Source organism: Indicator indicator, chromosome 4 (genome assembly GCF_027791375.1).
Source record: "Indicator indicator isolate 239-I01 chromosome 4, UM_Iind_1.1, whole genome shotgun sequence".
Classification (NCBI taxonomy): domain Eukaryota; kingdom Metazoa; phylum Chordata; class Aves; order Piciformes; family Indicatoridae; genus Indicator; species Indicator indicator.
This window is the reverse complement of record NC_072013.1, coordinates 11,619,967-11,633,347: the sequence shown is the minus strand read 5'-3', so window position 1 is coordinate 11,633,347 and position 13,381 is coordinate 11,619,967. Positions and strand designations below refer to the sequence as shown.

The following is a 13,381-nucleotide window of genomic DNA, read 5'->3' as shown; positions in this document are numbered from 1 at the left end:
CTTCTAACGCAGCATCCAGAACAGAGGAACCTGAGCAGACATTCCCATATGAGGAAACACATATAGATGAAAGGCTAAGGTAAACAATTTTCTGCCAGCTCTTGCCACCCATGTTTCAAACAAGGCACTAAACACTTCCGATATGTGTCACCACCAGCTTTGTTCTACTCCAGTTCTTCCCTCTAAATAGGTCGGTATTCTGCCTGGTATTCCTGGATTGGTATTTTCTGTGAGAAGTTTAAGGATCAGGAATCATATCAGATGCAAGTACATGTGTGAAGAAACTGCACTGTGAAGCACAGGAATAATCAGAGGAATAGCACCATGAATACTTGACCTCCAAATACTGAATGTTCAGAGGAAATGGTAGCTTTTTAGGAAGTTTGTGCACATCTCTAGGATCTTGCAAAACAGGATTTACTGGTCAGAAAATACATGGTTATGATTTAGTTCTGCAGTGAATCACAAGCATTCACTCTGCAGCACATCAGCAGAAGAGATCTGACACTTGTATACATATGTTAACATGACTCTGCTCGCGCGTCACATAACTGTGTGTCAACAGCACCGTGTACTTGTGCGTGGGCTGCACCGGCTGTTGGTGAGCAAATACATCTGATACAAAAGGCCATCTTTCAGAAATACCTGAAGCAGGGAAATAACTTAGCATTTTGGCTTCTGGACATATTTTGACATGCAATAAAAATGCCAGCATCCCATCTCAATCTACTTCTGAAAGTGGGGTCACGACAGTGCACAGGGGTCTTGGCTGAAATCTAAAGGCACAACTCACACAATGGTGATGTGATCTTAGGTATCAAAAACTGTCTGCACGGCTAAATGACCAAGTCAAAACTCCTGCTGGACTGAGATTTCACAGGATTCTACAGCACCAGTACATAACTAAGCCACTCAGGAGACACCACTGTTCCCATCCTTCCTAAGGAGTGACCTAATGATGCTACTCCTATACTATCTCTGGGGTAGCAGCCAGAATATTTTCACAGACCTCCTCAAGGAAACTTGGTACTACCTTGCAGCTGTCTCAGAGAAACAAAGGTTATCCCAGTTCTTGTTGGCTCACACCTCTTCCTTCCCTCTGCATCATCACATTTCTCAAGAAATGCTGGAGCAGCTAGGAAGTCTTTAAGCTGGGCAAAAATACACATAGAGTAGGTTTCAATGAGGAGAAAGTTGGAAGAGACATTTGTAACTTTCAGGGCAGAAACAGAATCCTGTGCCAATCTGTCACTTTGAAAAATAAAGTAATACTACATGTGAAAACTGTTAAAACTCATGAGGAAAAACAATCAATTTCAGATTACGAACGGGAAGGACAAACCATTGAAGTGCTAGGTGTGCAAAGCAGTGCAATAGGATAGCATAAAGAGTGATTTTGAACAGGATGCCTACCAAAAACCAGTTCTGTCACCCTCAGGAAACAGAGACTAGCCCTGTGCCCCCATGCAAATCCCTCCCTAAAGAGAACGGCAGGGACACAGTTTGAGATCACCATTTTGATTCCTCAGAAGCACAAAGACAACCACAAACTGGAAGGACTTTGCAAGCCACTCTCTGTCCCAATATGATTAAAAAAGTAAATAAAAAGATACAGACTCCTAACTGCTTTCATTTGCTGTCAAGCTAAGCTTCTGCTGACCATGAGCAGCTGCCTAAGCATGCAGCAATGGCCTGTGAGCCTTGCAAGTTGTTGTCATTTCTGCCAACTATGCAAAAGTGTCCTACTGGTTGCTCCTGGCTGCACAGCCTGCTCCTCAGGATGGACAGCTGCATTCTGGCCTCTTGCCCCCAAGTTAAGGTTCTTATTCCTACTTATGCCTCTCTGGCTCCAAGTTTTAGAGACCCTCCCCATCCTTACTTTGGCGTTTACTCCTGCTGCTGACCAACTCCTTTATTACCCATGACTTTGCTGGTTTCTGGCATGGTCTTTGCCCATGTGTTTGACTCTTCCTTTGAACTAGTGCATCCCTGAGCTTCACTGGTTTTTCATTGCAGCAGAGAGCTCTCATTGTGAAGAATTCTTTTGGTTTAGTCTGGTCTCAACACACTGCACGCCACCTCCTATGCAGGTCAGGTATGGATGTGTCTGCAATGGCAGAGTTCAAGAACAACAGCAAAGTGACTAACAATAGAAGAGTAAAATAAACAAATGTGTGTCTCTTGGTTGAAAGAACACTGGAAAGAGAAGCAGGCAGATATAACGATGGCATACAGCAGGATGACAGCTGTTATTCTGAAACATGGTACACCTGTTAAAAAATAGAAGGAAACCGAGGAAAGGGAAGTCAGGTTATTACAGGAAAATACCCTAAGGTTTAGCTCTGGGAGACTGAAGGGCACTCTCCATAGCTTTCCTTCTAAAATTAGACTTTATATTACAACTGAAATGCAAAGAGGTCTGCAGGCATTTCTAAATCTGAACCTAACAGGACTTACATGCTCTTGACCCATAGAATATGCTTTTATAAACAGAAAATGGAAGCAACAGAAGTTTCAAGCCAGTTTCATCCTAACTCAGGTAGAAAGGAATATAGGACTATATTAAAAAAAAAAAAAAAAAGAAAAGAAAGAAGAAAAGCCTCTCTGCATGGAACAAATTGGAACAAAGTGAATTAGGATTGTAAAGCACAACTACTATCAATAAATCAGGGCAGAATCTACCCAAAGTACTTTTGCTTTGCTCTACACACACACACAAAACAACAACCAACCAAACTCACACCTTGACTAAGATCTTTAGAGCAGAGGATTTGTTTCTATCCTACACAGTCCACGGATACCCCCATACCTGGGATCAGGGCTTCCCAAACGTACATAAGATGCAGACAACGCACTGACTGTAGTCCCACAGAAGAACTTTCAAGCTCTGTAAAGGAACTCTTCATGGCAGCTGCAATTGTTTTGCAAGTCATCTCTCATGTTCAAATGGCTTATCCAGCAGTAGATGTTCCCTTCCCCCTCTGATCTGCCTCTCATTATTCCTTGCCTATCAAACATTGAGGTTTTTGTTTTGCACCGGGTGTCTGCCTGATCAAAGAGTGCCACTTCAACAGAAGGAGGAAAAGGAAAGGAGTAGAATTGTGACTGCTTTAGGGGAGGGTAAGATCCTGCAATGGGCTGTACCTCTGCTTCCTCCCCCCCACCTCTCCCAATGCCAGATGCCCTTGGTGCTTCAGCTAAAGGGAGGAGAAAGGTGGCAAGGTTACTGGAGTTCGTTTACACTGCAGACAGGGTTGCTCCCGTATCTCTTCCTGTTTGCATGCAAATATCAGTCTTTCTGACAAAGGGAGAGCAGAAGGGAGAAAGGGAGGATGATGGTAAGACAGGATAGATTTTTTTCCAGGTTAATGAACTGGAAATGAGCAACAAACTATACCAGGACTGATGTGGCCACCTTGCTGCCAAGAAATTCCCTTAAAGGACACTGACACAAGTCCCATTGAACTCTGGCAAACAGCATAAGCAGGTGAGCCTGGGTAACAAAGCTCCAGTCCCTTTTGCCCCTTCTAGGCTTTCAACTGTCACCTCAGCTTTCAAGCTTCTGGCTAAGGTAAAGAATAGCCACATCAGGAATGGCAAAAACTAGGGTATGCACTGGGTTATATCAAGCAAGATGTTACAATAGCAACATCCTTCCATCTTTACCTCTTCTTTAAGCCATCTTGTAAAATGACAAGTTATCCCTTCTCAGCTCTGTCTGGCCAGATGACCTGAGAAGCCAATGTCTCCACATGGTAAGCAGACAGAACAGAGCCACTCGGGAGTGATGCTAGCTTCTGCAGCACCCACAGGGATGAACACCAGCAGAACTTGCCATTTGTATCCGAACTGCAATAACACCCTGTGCTGCAAATCCAGCTCATTGACAGCTTGACATCACTATCAGCACCGACCTTCATATGGCAGGAAGCACAACTGAGGCTTTGACGGAGGCTTCCAACAGGAAAAATTGCAGCTGTGCTCCTCCCAGCAAGGTGGAACACAGAGCAGAGCAGAAGCCCTCCCATGAGAGAGAGCAGAGGCGCAAAGGGCAGCTCTTTGCCACTGCTTGGTAAGAAGGGTAAACTAGAGTATCCAGCCTGGAGCCTTGTCTGCAGAATATATTTGTCAGCATCAGCTGTAATACCAAACTCTCCCTATGGAAACTCACTTCAAAGCAGCAATAGCATTCTTCAGCATCACTCAATTTCCCTGAGCAAATGAAGCTATTTTTATTCTTCCTAGGACCTCTGTATTGGCTAATGGTGTAGTCCTTTCACACTTCCAACCACAATACCAGACACACACATATCACACCCCGCCCCCAAAAATAAAAATAACAAAGTCAAACGTGAAGAGCATTCAATCAACCTAGAAAACTTCCTACTTCAAAACAATCTGCTAACTAGCAAGAGCTTACTTTGGAAAATTGAAGTTGAGAAGTTTGCAGCTGCTGATTGGCTCTTATACATCCTAGGTGCAGTGACAGCTCATCACATCCCACCTGAAGGCTGAAGATGAGATCTGACCACACCACCTCAGTTTCTTTATAAATGCAACTGCATGGCAGCATGGAAAACATGCCCACAGACTCTTTCTTTCTGGATTCCTTCTCTAGCTTTACACAACCATCAATACTTTGTTCTACACAATTATACAGCTATGCAAAGCAAAACCAGGCACTTTTTGAAGCAACAGCTTTAAGACCCAGAGCTTCCTTAGTCTTCCCAGAGAATGGAACTTAAAAGACACAGGCAATACACAGTGTCACCCATATCAGAGGGAATGACAACCACCAGCTAGGTTCAAAACCCTCTTTTTTTAAAATGGGGGCTTGCATGGAAGCAGGTATGGGGGCATGAGAGTTTGAAAAGCCCCTCTCTTCAATCATTGTGGAACTCTACAGCTCTACCTTGGATCCTACATTCCTCCTTTATGGCCCTCAGTCCCATAGATGTTATAGCCTTGCTTCAGGGAACACAAGGTCTGTCTCATGACAGATTTGAGATGTCATCCCAATGTCATCTCCAACCTGAAGCAAGAGACAAGAATGTAAACAAAAAATAAAAAGGCAAGAATGAATATCCAAAACAACACCCTGACAGTGGAGATGCCAGGAAAAAGGGTTAAACCTAGTCTATAAGCAATAAAAGAACCAACTAGATGATGACTAGAGAAGAGCAATGCAAGACATTTTTCTGCAGGCCTCTTTTCTGCATGTGAAAAAGTGATAATGATAAATAATCACACGATATACTGGTTACATGATTATTTCATTAAAATGAAATGACTGGCTGGAAAGCAGCCCTGAGGAGAGGGACTTGGGGGTGCTAATGGAGGGGAAGCTCAACATGAGTTGTCAATGTGCACTTGCAGCCCAGAAAGCCAACCAGAGCCTGGTGTGTGTGAAGTGTGAGAAGTGTGTGAGAAGTGTGGCCAGCAGGTCAAGGGAGGTGATTCTCCCCCTCTACTCAGCTGAGACCCCACCTGGGGTACTGTGTCCAGTTCTGGAGCCCCTATTACAAGAGGAATATAGACATGCTGGAAAGTGTCCAGAGAAGGGCCATGAGGATGATCAGAGGGCTGGAGCTCCTCTCCTGTGAGGACAGACTGAAAGAGTTGAGGCTGTTCAGTCTGGAGAAAAGAAGGCTCCAAGGTGACCTTATTGTGGCCTTTCAGTATCTGAAGGGGGCCTACAAGAAAGCTGGGATCAGGTAGTGACAGGACTAGGGGGAATGGAATAAAGCTGAAAGTGGGGAGATTCAGATTGGACATGAGGAAGAAGTTCTTCACCATGAGAGTGGTGAGAGCCTGGAATGGGTTGTCCAGGGAGGTGGTTGAGGCCCCATCCCTGGAGGCGTTTAAGGCCAGGCTGGATGAGGCTCTGGCCAGCCTGATGTAGTGTGAGGTGTCCTGGCCCATGGCAGGGGGGTTGGAACTAAATGATCCTTGTGGTCCCTTCCAACCCTGACTGATTCTCTGATCCTAAAAAAAAAAAAAAAACAACACAAAACCAAACCAAAACTCTATTAAACTATGCAGTAAGGGATCAACACTTCACGACCCACCCCGGTTCTACCCAAGTGCCTTTATCAGCCAGTCTCACAAAAATGAACTATGCTTACCTCCCCCAAGCTGTCTCAGCCCAACTTTCAACATTTGGGTATCAAACTGCTGTTGACTCCTGAGCAGGAACATGGCCCAATCCACTATCAGCACTGACTTATTACTAAAAAATAAAAGCAGTTAAGAAGCAGCTGTGATATGTTACCAGGAAGACAAAGGACCTGCAAAGCTGTAGTATGATCACAGCAAAACCAGAAAAAGAACTTAAAAGCCCTTGCCCAAACCACCTTCTCTTTCAAAGTGAGAAATAAAAGAACATTAAGGACAGAGGCAAAAGAGGAAAGAATAAAAGGGGAGGGGTAGGGGAGGAGGGGGAGGCAGTTCACAACACAATTGTTTGCTCACTTTTCCAATTTCCTCCTTTCCTTCCACCTACACTTTCATCAGCATGCTGCTTATCACCATAACTGAATCGAGACTCTTTCTTGGAAACAGCCTTTTTATAATGTATCTATATAGCATTCTGTATCAAAGCACCATCCCAGCTAAAAGTATCATTCAAAATAAATGCTACTGCTCACAGGCAAAACTGAAATGCAGTATTGAATTGCAAAACCAGCAGAGAACTCATTAAGATTCCCTTAAGGGCAGTAAGGGAAAAGTTCCCATTCATAGAAATATCATCCCTGGATGTAGCACAGAGGTCAGGAAGAAATGACAGTGTTACAGAAATACTCACATAAGGAACACATCAGAGGGATACTGAAACAGTTTTAAATTGCTTCAAAGCAAGCTTGACTATTAGTCCATGCCCCTCTCAAGCATTACTGGGAATATATTTTGCCAGGTTTTCCTAATAATCCTCTTAGAAAAGCAGAAGAAAGGCAGGAGTTCCCACCCTGCAGTAGATGTACATACTCAAATCTAGATTGGCCAGAAGACCGCAGCAGAGTAAGAAGAGAGATCAGAAATACTGCAAAGAAACATGCTGAAACTAGCATATAGGTGCAGGTCAGAATAAAGGAGCTCTATTGCAAAGTAAACTTGCCCTGCTTTCAACTTTACTATTATGGATTCTAGCCTGTATGGTCTACTTTTGCTTTGGGGGTCACTGCAACTAAACTAACTTACAAGGTACAACAATGGCAAAATAAGGAGAAAGAGGGTTTTTTGCTTTTATAAACCCACAGGGTAGGAGCTAGGATGGAAGGGTTAAAGGCCTGATAACAAAAGAGGATCTGTGTGACAGGAAGGGAGCATGTGAGAGGGCGTGTGACAGGCTGTGTAGAAAGCAAAATGTGCTTGTAGATCTCATTCCCTCTGAGGCTCTTGGCCAAATGTGGAGCTGAACTTTCTGCAGACTTTGTCCTGCCAAGTCATGTTCCCTTCTCACACTGCCTGACATCACCACAAATACTCAGCTAGAAAACAGTCCAGAGCTGGACAAGAGTCCACCACTCAAACACCAGCCAGTGAAACGGCCGCACTCACAGCACACCCACCAGATGAGAAACCAAAGCCACCAATCTTCCTCGCAAGTTATCTCCAAACTTCCAGGAGGACTCACCTTCATCCATCCAGAAAGAGCACTAGTAAGGCACAAAGAGATCAGAGGTGCTCACAGACAAATGTTTTTGTATTACCCAAATAATGGAGCCCAGAAAAGGGTAAAAGCCTGCACAAAGGCTCTAATAGAAAAAAAAATGACAACAATAAAACCATAACCATCAGATTGTCAGAATTTGTCACAAGCATTGTGCTACATGAGCCTAGTTCATCCCCAATTCCAATGCAACCCTACTACAAGGAGGGGGAAGCCACCACATAACCCACAGAAAAAACAGGTTCCGTAAAGACTGATGCTCTGGCAGGGTCTGCATCAGGCAAGCAAGCAGAGGTAATACTGTCAGAGAACTCTTATCTTGTGACTTCTCAGAACTAATTGAGAACCCAAAACGAGTGCTGGAAAATGTGAGCACAAGTGTGTAGAAGCAGGCAGTGGGGCTAAGCCAACAGGTGGCTGGATTTCTTATTTTGATCCTTGTATCAAGGGAGAAGGGTGGGGATGGCTTGCCGATCTGGGACACTGCTAAAGGCAACACCCAAAGTATCAGGGAGTAGCAGTTGGAAATGATAGTGAAACAAAGGACAAAGTCTCCAGTTTCTTCTCTCTTCTTCAGTCGTTACCCTCAGCTGGCTGTTTAAAAGCAGAGTGCTAAAAAATGCCCCCGAAGTCCAGGCAATGGTAAGAAAATCCATGTTTTCAGCAGGCAACAATTTGTGCTTTCTTCACTCCTGCTCTGGTTCTAGGAAAAACAAACAATTTCGGAACTTTCTGGAGACCAAGAGAAAAACTTTCTTCAGTCCCATACAGATAAAAAGTTAAGTCCCCTCTTCTCTGACACACCTAGATAAAAGAAGCTACATTATACAATCTATGTTTATCAGTACTTTACATATTACAACATATCTCACAACAGAAGTTCCCTCTTCCTTTGCTAAGGAAGGGAATCTGACACCTCAGTGTAACTTTGCCTATCTGAATGCTACATGGACCTTAACATCCTATCTCTAGGACTTCCTGCAGATGCCTGAGAATCTGTCTCCCTCAACAGCTGTAAACACAGAAGCCATATTTAGAACTTCTTCCCGGTCCCTTCACAGAAGCCAGAATATTATCAGTCTCCTACAGACAAGAGCCAGGGGTGGGAAGAAGTCGATCAGAACACCAGAATTACCAATTTGGTATTTGAAGGCAAGGTGAGAGCTACTCCTTCTACCCTCAGAGTGCACAGCTGAGTGAGCTGCCCTGCCTTGGTGACAGTATTCATGCAAGCCAAAGCACGCTGGTGAGGAGGGCTGGCCACAGGACTCCCTGTGTGTACCTACATGTCAAGGCAAGCACCATCAGAGCAAGTCTTAAATGCTGTTCCAGTGCAACTTCATGTGCCCACAAACATTCCCATGTGGGTTCCTGTTGATAGGTGCTCAACTACACGTGTATCTAGCAGCCTGACTGTGTAAAATCCCCTGGGAATATTCCCTGGCATGGCATGTGGAGTCCTTTAGGGGCTGGCACATTTCTGCATTTATGTCCCTAACAAACAAGGTACACCACAAAGCTGTTGCAGAAGCCTGTCTCTTTGTCTTCATTTCATAAGGGCCCTAAATAACTATTTAAATTCTAAACATTTTCTTTAAATGGAATTTACATACATTTTTAAAGATTACATGCATTCACTTTCTCATTTAATGACAATTTATGATAAAACCTAAAACAATCACTCATACACACACTCTAACCAAGGCACATGTTTGCTAGAGAATGTTTAAAGAGTGCAATTCCTAAACTCAGGAAAGTCACTAAGTCCACAGAATCAGAGTCCACTACAGCATAAAACAAACTGTTCTTATTAAAAGTCAGAAATACTAGCTTATTCAATTCACTTATCAAATTAGTTCAGTTCACTCAAAGGTGGGGGAGGCAGCATAAAATGCAGGGAGGGAGGTGTTTCTTTCTTCCAGTCTCTGAATAATACCAAGCCAAGGGGGGATCAGTTATGCTCGTTCTAAGATCTGGAAGGACACAATGACTAAAACCAACCAGTTCGTTCTGCTTAGTACAGATAACACTTCTCTGTTAAAATAAATCAGTTTTAGTAGCACCCACTCCAGCAATCATATTTTCTCTTATGCAGCCAGCGCGTGACTAGTGTGATTATAGTCTAATTATTAAAAAACCCTGCATATTTAATTTGAACTATAATAAATAAAAATTCAAATGCAGTTTTGTACATGTCATGAGGAAAGAAATTATTCACTTTGTAAATGCTGCCATTTTCTAATGTAAACATTTACTGTGATACAATAGCATAAAGGGGTGTATGCAGGTACCCTGTATAGTCCTGTTCAGCAAGAAATACTCATAAATTAGTCTAACCAATTAGAAATGAACCTTCCTTTTAAGAAGCTACCAAATGCAAAACAAAGCTTACATGAATTATTTAAATCGTCAACTTCAATCATGATTTGAATCAGCAAGTGGGAAGCCTTGATTTCAACCAATTAATCTTGTTTGTTTCATAGTTGTGGTAGGACCAGCACGCCAAGACTGCCCCTCTCCCTGGAGGGAGAGAGGATACAACTTCCATGCTCAATTGGTTTCAAGAAATGTTACAAGTATATCTGCCAATTAAAAAAAAAAAAAGCAACAAACCACACAACAAAAACAAACAAAACCAACCAAACAAATTAAACTAGAAAGCTTTACATGCCAGGAGACACCTACTCTCTTGCCAGTCATCCGCTTTGGCAATCAGTTGTATACTCCCCTAGCACCTTTTATTTACATCTCAGGGAGGTTTTTATGCACACACAGTACAACCAGACTCTGCAGCATGGTTTTTAAATTGCTTGGATCCCCACATGCCACAAGATAGTTCTACTCAATCCTCCAGTTTTGGTCTCTTCAAAACAAGAACTACATTTCTCATTCTCTTACACTGTTCTCTTCAGGTCTTGACCAGTTTCTCAGTTCTCACTCTCTCTTTGCCAATCACTCCCTCATTTATCCTTTCCCCTCCTTTAAACATACTGGAAGGTCTGCGGTGCTATGCCCTCCACTATGCACCACCCTAATTAGCCTTTGCCCTCCCCATATAAGATACCTAAAAGCCTTACACTGTATGCTTCAAAGTGATCCATGAAATTATATGGAAATTGAGTATTTCACCATTTTCTTTTTGATACTCAATAAAACAAGTAATTTTGCTTTACAGGAAATACAGTTTTGAGATATGCAGATCTAAAAGTGCAAGACATACTGGCTCCATGGGTGTCTCCTTTTTAGTGAGGACACAAGAATTTTGTTCATGCTCCAAAACTGGAAAAGGCCATTTTGTCCTGAGCAGGAAGTCAAAGGATAAAAACCACATAGGAATGCTAAGGTAATCCATTGAATCACTTCTAATAGAGATTTTTTAAGATCTGACAGAATGTGGGCAGCCTCATCTAATTTAACAAAGTTATCCTCTCAAACCAAACTTACTGCACTACAGCTTCTGGCTGCAGTAACCACAATCAAAATGCTAAGCCCAACGTTGTACTGTTCAACCAGTCTGCAGCCTAAATGCAGACCGGTACCTGTCAAGGGGAAGCATTTCCCCAAATTCCCTCCTAAGAGGAAGCTCCTTCCCACAAAGACAGTTTCCACAGCCAAGAGAATGTGATTCTGCCTTCTTGAAATATTATGCTGTGAGGAAAACAAGGCAACATATCCTGCTGCAGACCAGTAGAACATTTTCCCTCTATTAAACAAGATCCCTTTGTATAGAATCATAGAATAGTTAGGTTGGAATGAACTGCCAAAGAATGGAATCCCTGTCAAGGGCACGGATACCTAAGACAAGTTTCACCTCATCTCTGAAACACTGATTTTTCTCTAAGATTGTGAGGTCTGTCAATCTTATTACCTGGGGGAAGGTAGGGAGAGCATGGCATACAATCTGATAAGCTTTCCTATTCAACATGCAAAGACCCATAGATCTGCAACGAGACTTTCACAGCAGCTGCTTCCAAACTAGAAAGCAGGATCTCTCTTCAACGTGTTTGTTCAAGATAAAGCATCTTATATTCTATGCTATTCCTTGGGTAGATGGGAACTCAACTTCTCAAACTCAACTTCTCAACTCAACTGTTGCAAAACAGCAACAGTTATACTCAAAACTTAAAAATTTGAAAACTGACAGTCTCGATAGCCATACATTCATAGATCAGATCTATTACAAGAAACACAACTTTTGAGGTCTGAGACCATCACCACCGGATCAAACATCCAACAACAACACTTTCACACACTGGGAACATGACTTTTCTGGCAGGTGTGAGATCAGGATAACACAGTAAACTCATGCTTTGCACTTGCAGGACTGCATGCCTGTTCTGCACCCTCTGCCTGCCTCCTTGCCTCACAGCCAGCTGGTAAAGGGAACAATGCTCATTAAGTGTAGAGAGCCGTGGCAGCCATAACTGGAAATAAGCAGTGATGGTAACCCAACGCACACAGACATAACATACTAATTATGTAATAAAGTTTCCTGGGATTTTGCTGGGGTTTTTTTTGTTTTTGTTTTTTAAGATTAGGCAATTTCTATATATAGCCCCTGCTACCATACTACTTCTTGTATCCTTTTACAATACAAGTGGCTGAAGGTTTCCTCCAGCACCCACAGAACTCCCAAGCAGCTCTGCAATAACTCATGTTCTGTCCTACCCAAGACTGGTTTGGGTTTGCTCTGTGATAGCAGAGAAGCACAACAAGATTAAACTCCGTATGGTCCTGACATAATGCATACCGTGTCCAATGTCCTCTTTCCACAGCCCAAAGGTAAAAAAGGTTTTGCTCAGCATGCTGGAATTTTCACAACATGGTAGCTTCTCCAAATGAAAAGTTTTTTCTACCTCAGCAGGGCAGTTGTGTCTCACTCCATAAATGAGGCCCACCACTCATTAAAGAGAGCTTTTTTCTTATGTCTGTCCTCAGGTATAGCCTTCACCCTGACATATGGGGAACAGTAGATACTCCATGTACTTTGGAACAAGAAGTGTAGCCAAGAGGACTCTTCTTAACAGACAAACATAACCTGCAGTCATAGCCAGAAATTGGCTGACACAGGGATCCAAATGGTTAGACAGAAACGTGACTCAGTGCTGGACAGTCCCTTAAAAAAGCCTTGGCTATGAAGAAACCAGCAATGCCTTTAGGAAAAAAGGGAAGTAGAGGAGGAAGTTTCAGGTGATAAAGTATTTCTCTTTCACCAGTGATCCAAGATTTGCTGCTAGTACATAAAAAAACCCAGCTGTTACAACAGATCTGTGGGCCTTAGCACAACAAGTGGCAGTGAAATGGCACAATGAAGAGTCCTTACCATTACCTTTTAACAGCACCACATAAACTGACAGCTGTTTGTGTCCCACAAAGCTCATGAACTAGGCTGAGAGGATGCAACAGGTGAATGACAGAAACGCAGAACAAAGCAGAGGAGACAACAGAAGAGGAAAGCTAGCAAGCCACCACAGCGCAAGTAAACATCTCGATGCTGCATCTGACAGCACCTCTGCACGTGCAGTAACGACCATGCGTAGTCAATATCCCCTCCTTAAACGCCTGTTTTAACTTGTTACTTCCAGCCAGCTGCCGCTTCTATCCTTTCTCCGACCTCTTCAGCAGGGGGACCCTCTCCAGCAGTGCAACTGCGCAGCTGCCGCTAGCCCAAGACTGCGAGTCGCCTACGCCAATACCGGACGCGGTCAGCCG

At 43.2% G+C, this 13,381-nt stretch overlaps 1 protein-coding gene across 1 annotated transcript in view; it reads right to left on the bottom strand.

Moving 5' to 3' along the window:
* The window catches only part of NR1H3 (nuclear receptor subfamily 1 group H member 3), a 28,232-nt gene that overhangs the window by 14,662 nt on the left and 189 nt on the right, over nt 1-13,381 (bottom strand). The gene's annotated exons all lie outside the window — the stretch shown is intronic.